Source organism: Euprymna scolopes, chromosome 2 (assembly GCF_053919585.1).
Source record: "Euprymna scolopes isolate OS-2025 chromosome 2, ASM5391958v1, whole genome shotgun sequence".
Taxonomy (NCBI): Eukaryota; Metazoa; Mollusca; class Cephalopoda; order Sepiida; family Sepiolidae; genus Euprymna; species Euprymna scolopes.
The window spans coordinates 130,382,137-130,396,170 of NC_136483.1; the positions used below are offsets into that span (position 1 = coordinate 130,382,137).

Genomic DNA, 14,034 nt, shown 5'->3' on the forward strand with positions numbered 1-14,034 from the left:
AAAGTGCTAAGTGTCAATTTTGAGGTTGAATGTTCAATCTTCAATACAAATGATACTAAGACTGCAATTTCAAATGAGTTCTGTGGCTGACAAAAAATGAGCAAGCCACCCTGTGGATTAAATAAACGGTTCTGTTTGAATTCTGTTTAGATTCGACATAAACATTTCAGAGTTCAATAAAGTAGTTGAATAACATCGGCCAAAACACTCAAGATGAGAACAGTAGTTTGAATAATCCAAATAATGCATACACAATTTTATTCAAGTTAGCCTAGTAATTTCCGAAAAAAAAGTGAGAGTAAATGTGGTATTATGGTGACTAATCTTTATTAACCCCTATTAATCCCAAACTGTGCATTGAACGGATACCATAACACTTAGTTCGTTGAACCTTATCATAACAAAGCTCAATACAAGGTTTTAGCCAGATTGGCGCAGTAGTTTCTAAGAAAAAAATGGAATGGACAGACAGACAACCAGACAGACAGAAAGACAGACATACTAAGAGAAATATAATATAGATGCATGTTTGTATGTTTGCATGTATGTGCATTGTAGGGGAGGGTAGAGATAAATGGAAAAAGCAATACAATCTTCTATAATGGAATATTTTATATTATATTTCCCAAGAAATGAGCGGTGAAGATGTTATATTTTTTAAAATAATAACATAGACATGAGTGATAAAGAGAGGGGGCGTAAAAAAATAAATAGATACATCAGAAAAAGAAAAAAATGTGTGTGTGTATATATATATATATATATATATTAGACATCAAGAGGAGATTATAGATATATATAAATACCTGTTAAATATATAGATATATATAAATACCCGTTCACACAAACTTTTTCATGATAAAGCTAGAACCCAGAATTAGATAGAATCGAGCAATTGCATCGACAACGGACAACGGACAACGCTGCTTGTCACATCGTAGAATGTAGAACTGGATAAAAATATAAGAATTTAAAAATCGACGCATAGCCAATAGATTGCGCCGTGGCCCATGTGGTTAGGTCGTCAGTATTACACACTTCATGCATGCGACGACCTGGGTTCGCGCCTATGTCGGAGCACGTCACTGATGAGATGCAGTACATCGAAACCCACTTTGGGTCTGGCGTTGTCTGTTGTCGATGCAATTGCTCGATTCTATCTAATTCTGGGTTCTAGCTTTATCATGAAAGGTGTATGTGAACGGGTATTTATATATCTATTTATAATTTCCTCTTAATGTCTAATATATGTAGAAATAGCGGTTCATCCTTCATAGGGATGTGATGTCCTTCAATAAGTAAGTTGTTCCGAATTCGTGTCGGGGGAGTCGGTTAATTTCAGTTAATGTTCGTAGATGTGATATCTACCACCTGTATACAAGCAGTAACTATCTTAGTTGTATAGGACGCGTTGCTTGTCACATAGTAGAATGTAGAACTGGATAAAAATATAAGAATTTAAAAATCGACGCATAGCAATAGATTGCGCTGTGGCCCAGATGATTAGGTCGTCAGTATTGCACACTTCATGAGTGCGACAACCTGGGTTTGTGCCTATGTCGGAGCACATCACTGATGAGATGCAGAACATCGAAACCTACTTTGGGTCTGGCGTTGTCCGTTGTCGATGCAATTGTTCGATTCTATCTAATTCTGGGTTCTAGCTTTATCATGAAAGGTGTATGTGAACGGGTATATATATATATATATATATATATATATATATACATACATATATATAAATATATATATATACATATATATATATAAATATATATATATACATATATATATAAATATATATATATAAATATATATACATACATATATATATACATACATATATATATATACATACATATATATATATACATACATATATATACATATATATATATACATATATATACATATATATATATAAGAGCAAATAGTTAATAAAACATGTTTTATTTTATATATATATATTTATATATATATATATATATATATATATATATATATATATATATATATATATATATATATATAATTCTGTATTTTGGGAGAAATAAAACAGCTCTCAATTACGTTTTTAAGATAGCATAATATATTTATTATATATATAGTAGCATTTCTTTAAACAATAATCAATCGAAATGTTTTGCCTCATATTTTATATAGCTGTCTGTGTGTGTGCGTGTGTGTGTGTGTGTCTGTGTGATTCTCTGTATGTGTGGCTATTCCTTTCCATGTAACACCAAGGGAAGTAATTCAATATATATTCAAACAGGTTTTATCTGCATTTTTGTAATTTCTAATAAAATAATAAACATTGTATCTCTGTTTCTCTCTCTCTCTCTCTCTCTATCTATCTATCTACATAAATACTCCTTTGTCTAACACTAAAGAAGCTAATTCGGTATATATTCAAGAAAACGTGTGTATCAATTAGCAGCAATTGACTGAAGTATTAATATTTTTGGAAGCAAGTCCCAAAACATTATTTTAATCACTAAAAAAATTTCAAAGTTACAGAATTAGATCTAAAGGTCACAAAACGTCAATAAAAAATATTAAAATATCAAATCAAAAAGTCAATATAAAAATTAAAAAGTTATGAAATAAAAATTACAAATTATTAAAATATTTTAAATCATCCTTTTCGTTTTAATATCCATTTAACATACTGGCTTGTGTTGGGTGGCTTTTAAAAATTGATTTTCCAACATACCTATCTCTGGCCATGTCTTTATTGATACTTTCTTTATTTCATATCTATCCTTATCACTTCCTCCTTTTTTTTCTAGATTTTACCTTATCTTGTCAACTGACTTGGCTATATCAACTATTCTACATCTACTAACTCAAGAACTAACATCCAATTCCTTAAATGTGATCGTACCAACCAAGTTTGCAGTTCTACACACATCTTCCTATATTTTCCAAATTTAACCTTCCTTTGAGGATATTAGATTTAAGCTTAGAGTCTAAAGATCCGCTTAGATCGGATAACCTCAGATTATGCATATATTTAGAAATCACAATAAGTCGTGAAAAAATCACAAAGGTAAACAAATTCTCTACAGTATTTTATCAAATGAATTATTTCTTGCGAAATAGTGTAACTATTATTTGAACAAGTTCTTGTTTGTTATTAATGGAAAATTCATAAAAAAAAAAGAGACAAACCCCCTTGAATTTAGTGATCTATACGATTTGATTTGGTTTGCCTTCTGCAATTAAAGTCTATTCACCCAAATCACTTATTTACTTACCCCCTCCTTATGACGTCAGTATAAGGTTGGTTTTTAATGTGGAGAAAATCCAATTCCCCCAAAATAGAAACTCTGCATCGAAGCACAAATAAAAATTGCCTCGGTCTAGAAGTATTTCTTACACAGAAAAGATGGAGTGCACTGTGTAAATTATAATTTTAACAAACTGCTACAATTATCTTTTCCACACATTTCATCACTTATTATACAGAAATCTACTAAGCAAATACCAAATCAAAATACGAATTCAAATTTTCAAAGCAAATACGAGTTTTTGGTAATAATTAGGAAAAATGAAGTGAGCCAAAAGAGTTTGCAAAAACTATTTATTAACAAAAAATAAATGTGAATACATTATTAAGCATTACACATTGTACCATTATGGCAATTGTACCATATCTCATTAAATTCTAAAAACAAAAGCATTAAATTTTTAGAAAAAAATGTATGGTTGCTAGTATTTAACCATTAATCTCCTTTATTGATTTCCTTTATTCTTAATCAAGTCCACCAACGTTCTTTTAACAGAGGATGTTAAATTTTGCACGTCTTCAGGTGAAATTTGAAAATATACCTCTTTATTCCTCTCCTAGGGATTTTTCTTACTACTGAATCTTTGTCTTAATAATCGATCAGAGGTTTCCTGTCGGATTTAAATCATGGCTCTGAGGAGGCCAATTCATCAGTCGATTACCAAAGATTCCTTGACTTGAAAGTCAAGTTTTTATGAACCAAGAAGCATGGTTTAGCATATTATCTTGTTGAACAATGAGGCTGTGTTTGATATCATTATTCTATGTGTTCAACCAAGGCAACAAATTCTCTTCCAAAAACGAACAATAGTTCACTGAATTCATTTTAACATGATCAGGAACCAGAGAAGGCCCAACGATTTCCCTTCCAAAGATCCCCGCTCAAATCATTACTCCTCTACCTTCCTGTTGACGTTTACATTGTAGACGAGGACTTTTAGAAGCCATTCTTTGGTCCAACAGTCAGGGTCGTTCACTTTTACTTGAGTTTCAGCAGACCATAGAACATTGTGAAAATCTGTTTTAAGATACTTAGTGGCTCATGCTAGTCACTTCTGAGAGGTTATATCATTCAAAGGGGGACATTTGATTGGTGATCTCTGGTCTGCCATTTGTTTCAAAATTCAATTTTGAGTCTTTTTCAAAATTTTGGTAGCCTCTGCATGATAAAAAAAACAACAACTTTACTTGTACAGTGTGGATTTGCAGACAAACTTCTTTTGATTTTTCTTAAATCTCTTGATGTGGTCACTCTTGGTTTGATACTTTTGTGTTTTTTCCTTTCTTCTTTGCCCTCATTGACAAAACGTTTCACAGTTTGATAATCTCGCTTTAGAATTTTTGCAATATCTCATGTAGACTTTTTCAATGCAAGTAATTTCATAATTTGACTCTTAACTGGCTGTCAGCATCTTTCTTTTAACGATAATTCAAATTTTTTAGTAATCTGCAAACACTTTTGGCTTTTCTAAAAAGATGAACTTATAAAAAGAAAATTTATTTTGAGTTAATTTATAAAATTGCATTTATGTGAGTCATATTGAATAGTTAACTGCAAACGATAGTAAATGAGCCATTAAAATGCAAGATGAGCCTGAAAATGAGCAAAAATGGTGTTGCAAATACTTTTCGTCCATACTGTAGTATCAAAACAGATACTGCACTTTGCATTATTTATTTGCTACAAAGTAAAATGACAATTTAATAAATTAAGCACAAGGAAGTATGGAGAGCAGATATAGATGGTTATCTATTCCACTTGTAATCATGACAATATCACATTTATTCTAGGGCCATCTTATCTAAAATATTACTGAAACAAATTTCTTGAGAGAGCCACAATACTAGAAAAGAAATGAAACACTTCCTTCAGAATGTCGAAAGTTGACTCTGTCTTTCAGTTGAATAAATTTAATATATTTTCAAACTTATTCAGGTGGCGGAAGTAGTGCCGTGCACAAGTCTAGTAATGTCCTGGTGATGCCCGAGGCCAACATTGTCCCAAAGATTCAAGTATAAGTCCTAGCACTGAAAAATATTATGAGAAAGGAAGATAGTTTGAATGTCACCCCCCATTTAAAATATCTAGTACCACCGTTCTGTTCTTAGCATGTTCTGCATGTCACACTGGAATATTTTTACTTTCAATTTTTTTTTTTTTTTTTGTTGTTCATTGTCGTTTTTGTTGTTTCTCTTAAGTAGTTTCTTGTAAGAAAATAGTCAAAACATTTTTGGAAAATTCATTCAATGAAAGATTTTGTGCATTTAAAAAAATCCGTTTTGCAATAAAATCGATTAGATGCCTTATGAAATGTTGCAGTTTTTTGTGGAGGGAGTATTATTATTATTTTTAAGTGAATTTAGAATGTTAAATATCGCTTGTCATTAAATTTATTAATCGAACCAAATTGTTATATTTAGTAAAATCGAGAAAAAAAATGTTTCCTTGTCTAAAAAGGCGGAGAAATCAAAGCAATTAAAACAAGATTGAGGAAGCACATCGTTTTACATCTCGTCCCCCAAAAAATCGTTGAGTTAGAGTTTTGAAATAGTAAATGGATTTGGAAAAGACAGAAAATCCAAATAATAAAACAAAAAATAAATAAATAAATAAAACGCAGCTAGCTAGTTTAACCTGACATGTTTAAAAAATTAGTCAGCAAACAGACAGAAAAAGTAAGTATGCTGATTAAGTGACGAATATAGGGAGGGGGGAACTGACAAAAGGTCAAGCGATTTTTTTAACTAAAATGCATTCTAATAAATTTTTATGAAATCAAAAACATTTTTTTAAAATAGGATTTTTAGTATTTCCTTTTATTTTATACTATTCCATTTTTGTACCACAGGAATTCTAGAGAAAGTCAAACGGCTGTTAGCAGTAGGAACTCAATGGTAAACGGCTGATGCAAGAATGCAAAGTGAGTTGCAATGGTAATAAAAAAAATGGAAAGCCCTGGAAATCTGAGAGGATTTGTTACTCAGATTCCATTGACTGTTAGTTGTTTTAATCAGCGAGCAATCACTGGTAATGATGTGCGAGACTTCCTAGTGGATTAGAAAAATAAAAAATAATAATAATAATAATAATGATAATAATAATAATAATAATAATAATAATAACTGCAAAATTGTAAGTTAACTAACTTAACCCAACAACCTCACCTCCACCCAAAAAATAAAGTGTCTGCATCAACTGGCACCATACCAAATAGTTGAAGGATCGAGTGAGAGCAAACAGGACTGGAACTTTGGGAAGGTTTATTGCCACCTAAATTTCAGTAAAGACCAATACTCATTGTCAGCAAAGAATCAATGGAAAGAGTCTATTGCAATGACGCAAATTCATTTGCATAGATTACCAGCAGAAGTGGAGAGTATGTTAAAAAATCCTAGAGTGTAGAAACCTAATCAGGTACCACTGGCCAACCAATAAATAAAGTGAATAAATAAAATTGAAAGATTTATATATGTTTCATATGTGTGCTTTCTAATATAGTTGTTTTGAGTTTTGTTTTTATTGACTCAAATAAGGCATAAGAGACTACTGTGATTAGGAGCCAAATTTATATGAGATATCTTAAGTGGAGAGTTATGCAGTAACGTGTTTGCTCACACTGCATTAACACTTCTGCATGCTGGTACAGTCAGAAAAACAGGGAGCAAGGAAGAAATTCCAAAGGCATGTAGTCCAAAAAAAAAAAAGAGTAAAAAGTTTTTTGTATCTAGGAACCTTTACAGTGAACAAGTTGGATTTTGATGCTGGTTGATTCGTTGGAGCACATTCTATGGAAGTACTTGTAAAAAAAAAGCACAGAAATACAACTTTGTAGTGATGAGACAGAAGCTCGAACTTTGCAGATAGTGCAAGATATATTAAGAGATTCTTTTTGCACCCTGTCGAAGAGGGAAACTAGTGCTTGGTGCACCACATGTAGCAACAATATGCCATACCCGAGCGAATATATAGTGAGCATTTCATTACTCAACGATTTTGCTTTGGAGATTAATAATGTCTTAATCTTTCTCTTCATTATTGCATTTTTCATTCTATTATCATCTTGGTTATTGCTTTCACTCGAGTAATAACCTTGTATATTGTAATGCTTCTCCAGCAAACAACATATATTGATATATGTTACATATCAATCCGCTTAAACCCAACATAATGTCTGACAATATGCAAGAAAAAATCTACCAACAATGAAGAAAAAAAAAACACAGTGGCACTTATATTGGTTGGAACCAAGGAAAATGACTGCAGTAAATCTGGAAAGATTGAGGAAGAATAATGTCATTCAAACCTTGACTGGAAGGGAATGAAGAGTATTGGAATACTGAGCATGTTTATTGTCACTCAGATTTCATGGAAACCACTAACGACTAGAAATTACAGGTAGTGAGAGCACAAATTACAACAATGACGAAATGGTGATGTGAGAACTTCAAGTGAGTAACCATAATAATCATATTTCTGAATATTTTAGATAAAGATTGATAATTTGTATTATTTTAATGATTCTTGGATGTTATTTTCACACCATTTCGGAGAATGTAACTTTAAAATTTCTATCCACGAAGGGAGGGCAGTCTATTTCTATGAATTGAATAAATGGTCTAGTTCAACATTCTGTATAAATTCCTTTAATATAAATTCCTTTAATATATAAAGATTGTCTAGCTGAAAGATGTCATAAGTTACATTGGCTGAAACTTTGTGAGAATAACATCCAAGATGTTAATAAAGTATGTAAATAATCCAAATAATAATCATATCTTTTATTGAGTGGATCATCTCAAATATCATAGGTGATATCAAATACCAATTATCAATTATTGTACCTTGAGGATGGTTTATAACAAAATAAATCGTTCTGAATTTTCCATTGGAAAACTGGAATATGTCAACACATTTGGTTCTGAATTGAAGCACTGATCTTGCAAATTAGTTACGTGGAATGAACTTGTAATAAAGATATATAAGAATATCAGGATGAGTAAAATGAATTCCTTGAACAGAACAATTTTGTATCGTTTTTATCTCTCTTTACAAAGATTAAAATCAAAATACAGGCGTCTAAAAAGTCACTGAAGGATTGAAAATCTTTGCCATTTTACCATTAATGATTATTTTTTCTCTATTTCAGATAGAAAAACAAACCTCAAACCCTGCAAGAATTGAAGGAAAACATCAGGAGAGAAATAAGGGAGTTAAATCGCAATCTAGAGATTCTGCAATTTGTCATGAATAATGTTTTGGAAAGAGCACAAATATGCGAAGCTGAAAATAGGCAACATTTAAAAGACATTATTTTTCATAAGTAAAACTTGTTTGAATTTTGAATGATTTAAAAAATTTCCCAATGTCTTAGTCAGATTGTGTTAAAATTACAGAAAGATATCATCATAAATAACGAATCTATTTAAGTTCAAAACTCTTCAGTAACTTTTTGGACACCCTGTATAATGATACTAAATTTTATATCTAGAATCTTCATTAAAATTTCAATCAAAACTCATTGCATGATTTTGATTCTAAAAACTGTCTAAAATTTCCAAAGAAATTTAAATTTAAGGAACCTTGTTTAATTGGTGCCTATTGAATATGAATCAAATTTAATGTAAATCTGAAATATTTGAACTTTTAAATTGGAGTTTGTGCCAATATTATAGCCCATAAAAACTATTTAAAATGCTCAAATGAAACTGAAACCTGGGGAATATTTATTAACTGATGTCTAATACTAATTGTCTAAATTTCAGAAGCAAAATTTGGCTTTATTCATTAACATTCTATGGTGATACATTGATTCCAATGCTTCTCTGATTGATGCCATCTTTGTAGAACACTTTGTTTTTTGGCCTTAAAATATACCTGAGTACTGACATTACTTGTTCATTAGACCCAAATTTCTTTCCCTAGAGCATACTGGAAAAGACAGTTGAAAGATGAAGAATATCATTAGAGAATTGAAAGTGATGAATGTAATGTTTAATTACTTATGAAGACAGTTTACAATAAGTATTTCTTGACACTCGAAAACAGCTGTTGTAATCAAAAAGGAAATAATTCCATGGTAATGAGTTCCACAAACAGAAGCTCTGTTCTTGCAGTCTGCAATCCTAGTCTCCAAGCTTGATAGTCTTGAGGATTAATTCTGTTCAAATTTTACAATCCTTGTTAATGGTTTTACATTTATATATATCCAAATATCACTCCTCTTGGCATGGCAAAACCAACATGCATGATTGTTAAGAAATCTGGTATATTCAGCCGTATCAACAGGATGTTAGAGGTTAGATCGTGGGTATGATCTGTATAGTCATCTGATCATTTGTCATTACACTGAAGATGAATGAGATCTAGGTAGGGATCCAGCACTCACCATCATACAGCACCATGTTTCTAAAACATCCAATATATCCCTTTACCTGACAGTGATGCCAGTACTGGCAATGGTTTATATGATTTACCTCTGGCTGATTTTACCCTAATGGTAGAGTTAAGCTTGTAACCACCAACATATGATACCAGAGATAACAAAAGAAGTTCACCACTTTTATGAAGTCATTATCCAATTTCACATTTAAATAATTAACATTTGAACAAGAAAAGGTGAAAATAGTAATTTGGTACTAACCCTGACACAACTGCCATTACTATTTTTTGTGACAATAAAAAATAAGAATTACAAAAGGGAGATAATTCAATTGCAAATAATATAAACTCGCACTTTCCTTTGTTCCATCTATTGGTCAATGCAACCAGCATGATTGAACAATAATTGCTGAAACATCTGACTCAGTCTTGTGAAACCAAAATAAATCTCTTTCCATATAAAATTGGTCATGGGTAATAAAAAATAAATAGGCATAATGTCTTTTTTTCTCTCTATTTTTTAAAATATCATTTTCCTGAGTCACACTGAGACATGCAGATATGTGGGTTTATTAATGCCCAGGGAGCCAATTTTAGCATATAGGAGTGCCAGTTTTAATAAACGCAGTAGATTTCTTCAGAACTTCAAAGAATAGAGGATTGGGAGGTCATCGGCCACTTACTAGCTGATGTAACCATCTGGATAGGGTGTAGTGTGGAAACTATAATGAACTTTTCCAAACTGTATAAATGTGAGTACAACTGACTCTTGTGGTGTGTGTACTTCGTAGTACACCATATTTGTTAACAGCTGCGATTATTCTCTATATACTCTGTTTTGTTCTCAATAAAAATACCTTTTTCTAACCTATACCCATGTCTGTGTCTTCTTTAGTGACCTTTCTGGGCCACAACATCTTATCGACGAGGAACTCAAATTCACAAAGGGATACTCGCAACATCTTGGCAACAAAGAACTCAAATTCTCAAAAAACCATCAACAAAAAAATCCGTTCTAAACAAAAAAGGAAAAGGATAAAAATTATACTAATAATTACACACCAAATATATTAAACAACGGTTTAGCATCCCCAATGAAAAAATACTCTTTCAACTCGGACTATGAAAACACTGCAAAAGTCTTTCAACTGATGGTATAAAAAAAGAAAAAACAATCGTTTTGCCAGACACTAAAAAAAAATTCTCAAAACTGTGTGCAAAAATATGCCATAAAAATTAAAGAGAATAAAACAGTAAGCACGGTTTTCTCTATTAAAACGTTTTTTTTTGTCCTCTCAGAAAAACAACTGTAAACTGTTTCGACATACTGCGTTAAACTATAATTAGTAATATTACAGCGTTTTTTCTCATGTAAGAAAATTTCACTCTTGAAAAAAAAAAAGTCTACAAGATGGACGACTTTAAAGAAATTATTCTTTGTATGTTACAACAACAACAACAACAACAACAACAACAACAACAATGAAAGAATTATTTCTCTACAAAAGAGAAAAGAGAAAATGGTTAGTCACATTTTCAAAACGAGTGGATCATATTAGAAACAAAAGAAATTACCCCTGAGACTTAGTAATCGATGCAGAAAATTATACTGGGAAAAATTCTGCCCATTTAGGAATAAAAATTGTCAAAACTTTAGCAAGCTTGGTCATAAAATGTCACATTGTAGAAGCAAATGCAAAACAAAAAATAGAATCAGATAGACAAAATTCAACAAAAAGTCAGGCGAAAATTGATGCAAATCCAGAATAGTCAAGACATTCAATAAAACAATGAAATTACAGTTGGACACTGGGTTGAAACTTTCAATTATAAATTTGCATATGTGGAAATTTAATAAACTGACTTTGCAGAAAACAATAAAGTCAGCCCACAGGGTGACTGGCAATAAGATTGATTTTATTGGAGAATTATATTTACCAGTAAATGTGAACGGTACTATTAAAAATTGTGCCAGCAAATTTGAACTACTATTAAAAATTTGTACCAGTAAATTAGAACAGTACTATTAAAAAATTGAAAAAATTCTAAAAAATATCTGAAAAATTTATTTGGTTTGAACTGGATGAACAGTTTTAAACCTTGGAATTTATCAAATAACATTTTTAATTATAAAATATGTAATCTGAAAAAAGTCCAAGAAACGAAAATGTGTCATACGAAATTTCTTAACAATAAATCTGTTTATGAAACACAACCAAAGACTTATCAAATGAATTGTATACAGTAATCAAGAAAGACATTAAAAAGAATAATGTATATAATTCGAAAATATGTAAAAAAAAAAAAAAAAAATTACACACCAAATGTCACATGCACATTAGCTTTCCAACGAGCCTTCATTTGTTAAATTCTGATCAATAGTCACTGAAATTTGGAACTTATAAAATTGGCCAAAATTATGGTATATCTATTAGTAGCATGGTAAAGCCACAGGGGAGATAACCAAAGCAGCAAAACTGAAGCTGGCCTGCCAGGACACTCTATATACAAATCTAGGCATATTTGTGCATATTTTATTGATTTAAAAATATTGGCTCTTTTTTACCAATTGTCATAAAATTTAAGCCATAGAATAGTATTGTAATCTTCAGAAAGCCTGCAAATTTTCATGTCATGTTCATTTTGACGGTGTATCTAGCTGTAGTGATTAGTATTTCTAAACCTACAAATGGTCCAGAATATGTTACTACTGTCCAAGTATTTATTCCTAGATTTCTGCTATATAATTTAGTTTTTATAAGCGTTTTTGGTCCAGTCAGATATTATTTTCTAGTCCTTTTTTTTTTTATTTTTTTATTATTATTAAAAAACTGGGGTATAACTTTGGATCTGGTGACAGACGCCTCAACCATCTACTGTTTATGGATGATTTGAAAATATTCAGTAGAAATGAAAAGGAAATGGAGAGACTGGTAGAACTTGTGGGGACATACTCAGAAGACATTGGGATGGAGTTTGGGATTAGTAAATGCGCGGTGCTGGTGATGAAAAGAGGAGTAAAGGTTCATTCGAATGGAATAGTACTGCCAAATGGAGAAATCATGAAAGAAATAGAAGATACAGGGTATAAGTATTTGGGAGTATTGGAGGGTGTAAGCATCATGAACAGAGAAATGAAGGAGAAAGTCAGGAAGGAGTATCTTAGAAGAGTGAAACTAATTGCAAAGCCGAAACTGTATGGAGGAAACCTAATGAAAGCAGTGAATGCATGGGCAGTCAGTGTTTTGAGATACAGTGCGGGAATTTTTGAATGGTCTAACAAGGATTTGCATGCCATGGATATCAAAACAAGAAAAGTTTTATCAATGTTTAGTATATTTCATATTCGAAGTAGCATAGCAAGACTGTATCAAAAGAGGAAAGACGGTGGGAGAGGATTGAAAAGTGTAAAAGATTGTGTTAGAACAGAGGAGATGTCGTTGAAGGAGCATGTGGTTAGAAGTGAGGAGTGGATGCTTGTGGCCAATGAAGTGGAGGTATGTGAGACCAAGGCTGATTAGAGAAAGGGCAGAGGAACTGGCTAAGAAGAAAATGCATGGAAGGTTCTTCCAGGATAATGCAGAAGTGGCTGATGAAAGATCATGGCAATGGCTTAGAGCTGGGTATCTGGCTAAGAGTATTGAAGCTTTTGTTTGTGCAGCACAAGAGCAGGCATTAGGAACATGATTGTTAAAAAAAGTGGTTCTAGGAGAGGAAGTTGCTGCAGAATGCCGGATTTGTGGTAAGACCTCAGAGTTAATTGCGCACCTTGCAGCAGGGTGTAGTGGACTGGCACAGAGAGAGTACCGCAAAATACACGATCGCATGGGACTCCAGATATAAGGGTTGGGGTGAAGTGTGCTGGAAAATGGTTTGAGGAGGTGCCTGATGAAGTGAGAATAAGTGAAGATGGCAAGGTAGAGGTATGGTGGGACAAAAGTGTCATAACGACCAAGCAATTGGAACATAATCGTCTGGATTTGGTTGTCATTGACAAGGTCTCAAAAACTGGCAGATTGTAGACTTTTCAGTACCCTGGGACAGGAATGTGAGAGAGAAGTAGAATGAGAAGTGGAGCAATTATGCTCCATTGGCCATGGAAATGAGGTGTAAACACGGGGTTAAAACACAAATAATCCCGGTCATAGTTGGTACACTAGGAGTAAATTGTCTGGAAGGACAATTGAAAAAAAACTACAGCTCCCCGATGTTTTAGGCGGCCTTCAGACCTCTGCAATTGTAGGTACCACCAACATCCTTAGGAAAACCCTTGATCTTTGAAGCTCCTGGTTTGAAGCTGGGATTAAGGGAAATCCTCTGGAAATGAATCTTATCCCTTTCCAGAGAGACGTTGATAAACAAAATC

At 32.3% G+C, this 14,034-nt stretch overlaps 1 long non-coding RNA gene across 1 annotated transcript in view; it reads left to right on the forward strand.

The window, feature by feature from the left end:
* LOC145296087 (uncharacterized) overlaps nucleotides 1–10,539 on the forward strand; it is a 103,455-nt gene extending 92,916 nt beyond the window's left edge. The window contains exon 2 of the long non-coding RNA XR_013869959.1: nucleotides 8,437–10,539. This is a non-coding gene — a long non-coding RNA (uncharacterized LOC145296087). The remainder of the gene's footprint in view (nucleotides 1–8,436) is intronic.
* Nucleotides 10,540–14,034: the final 3,495 nt, after the last annotated feature.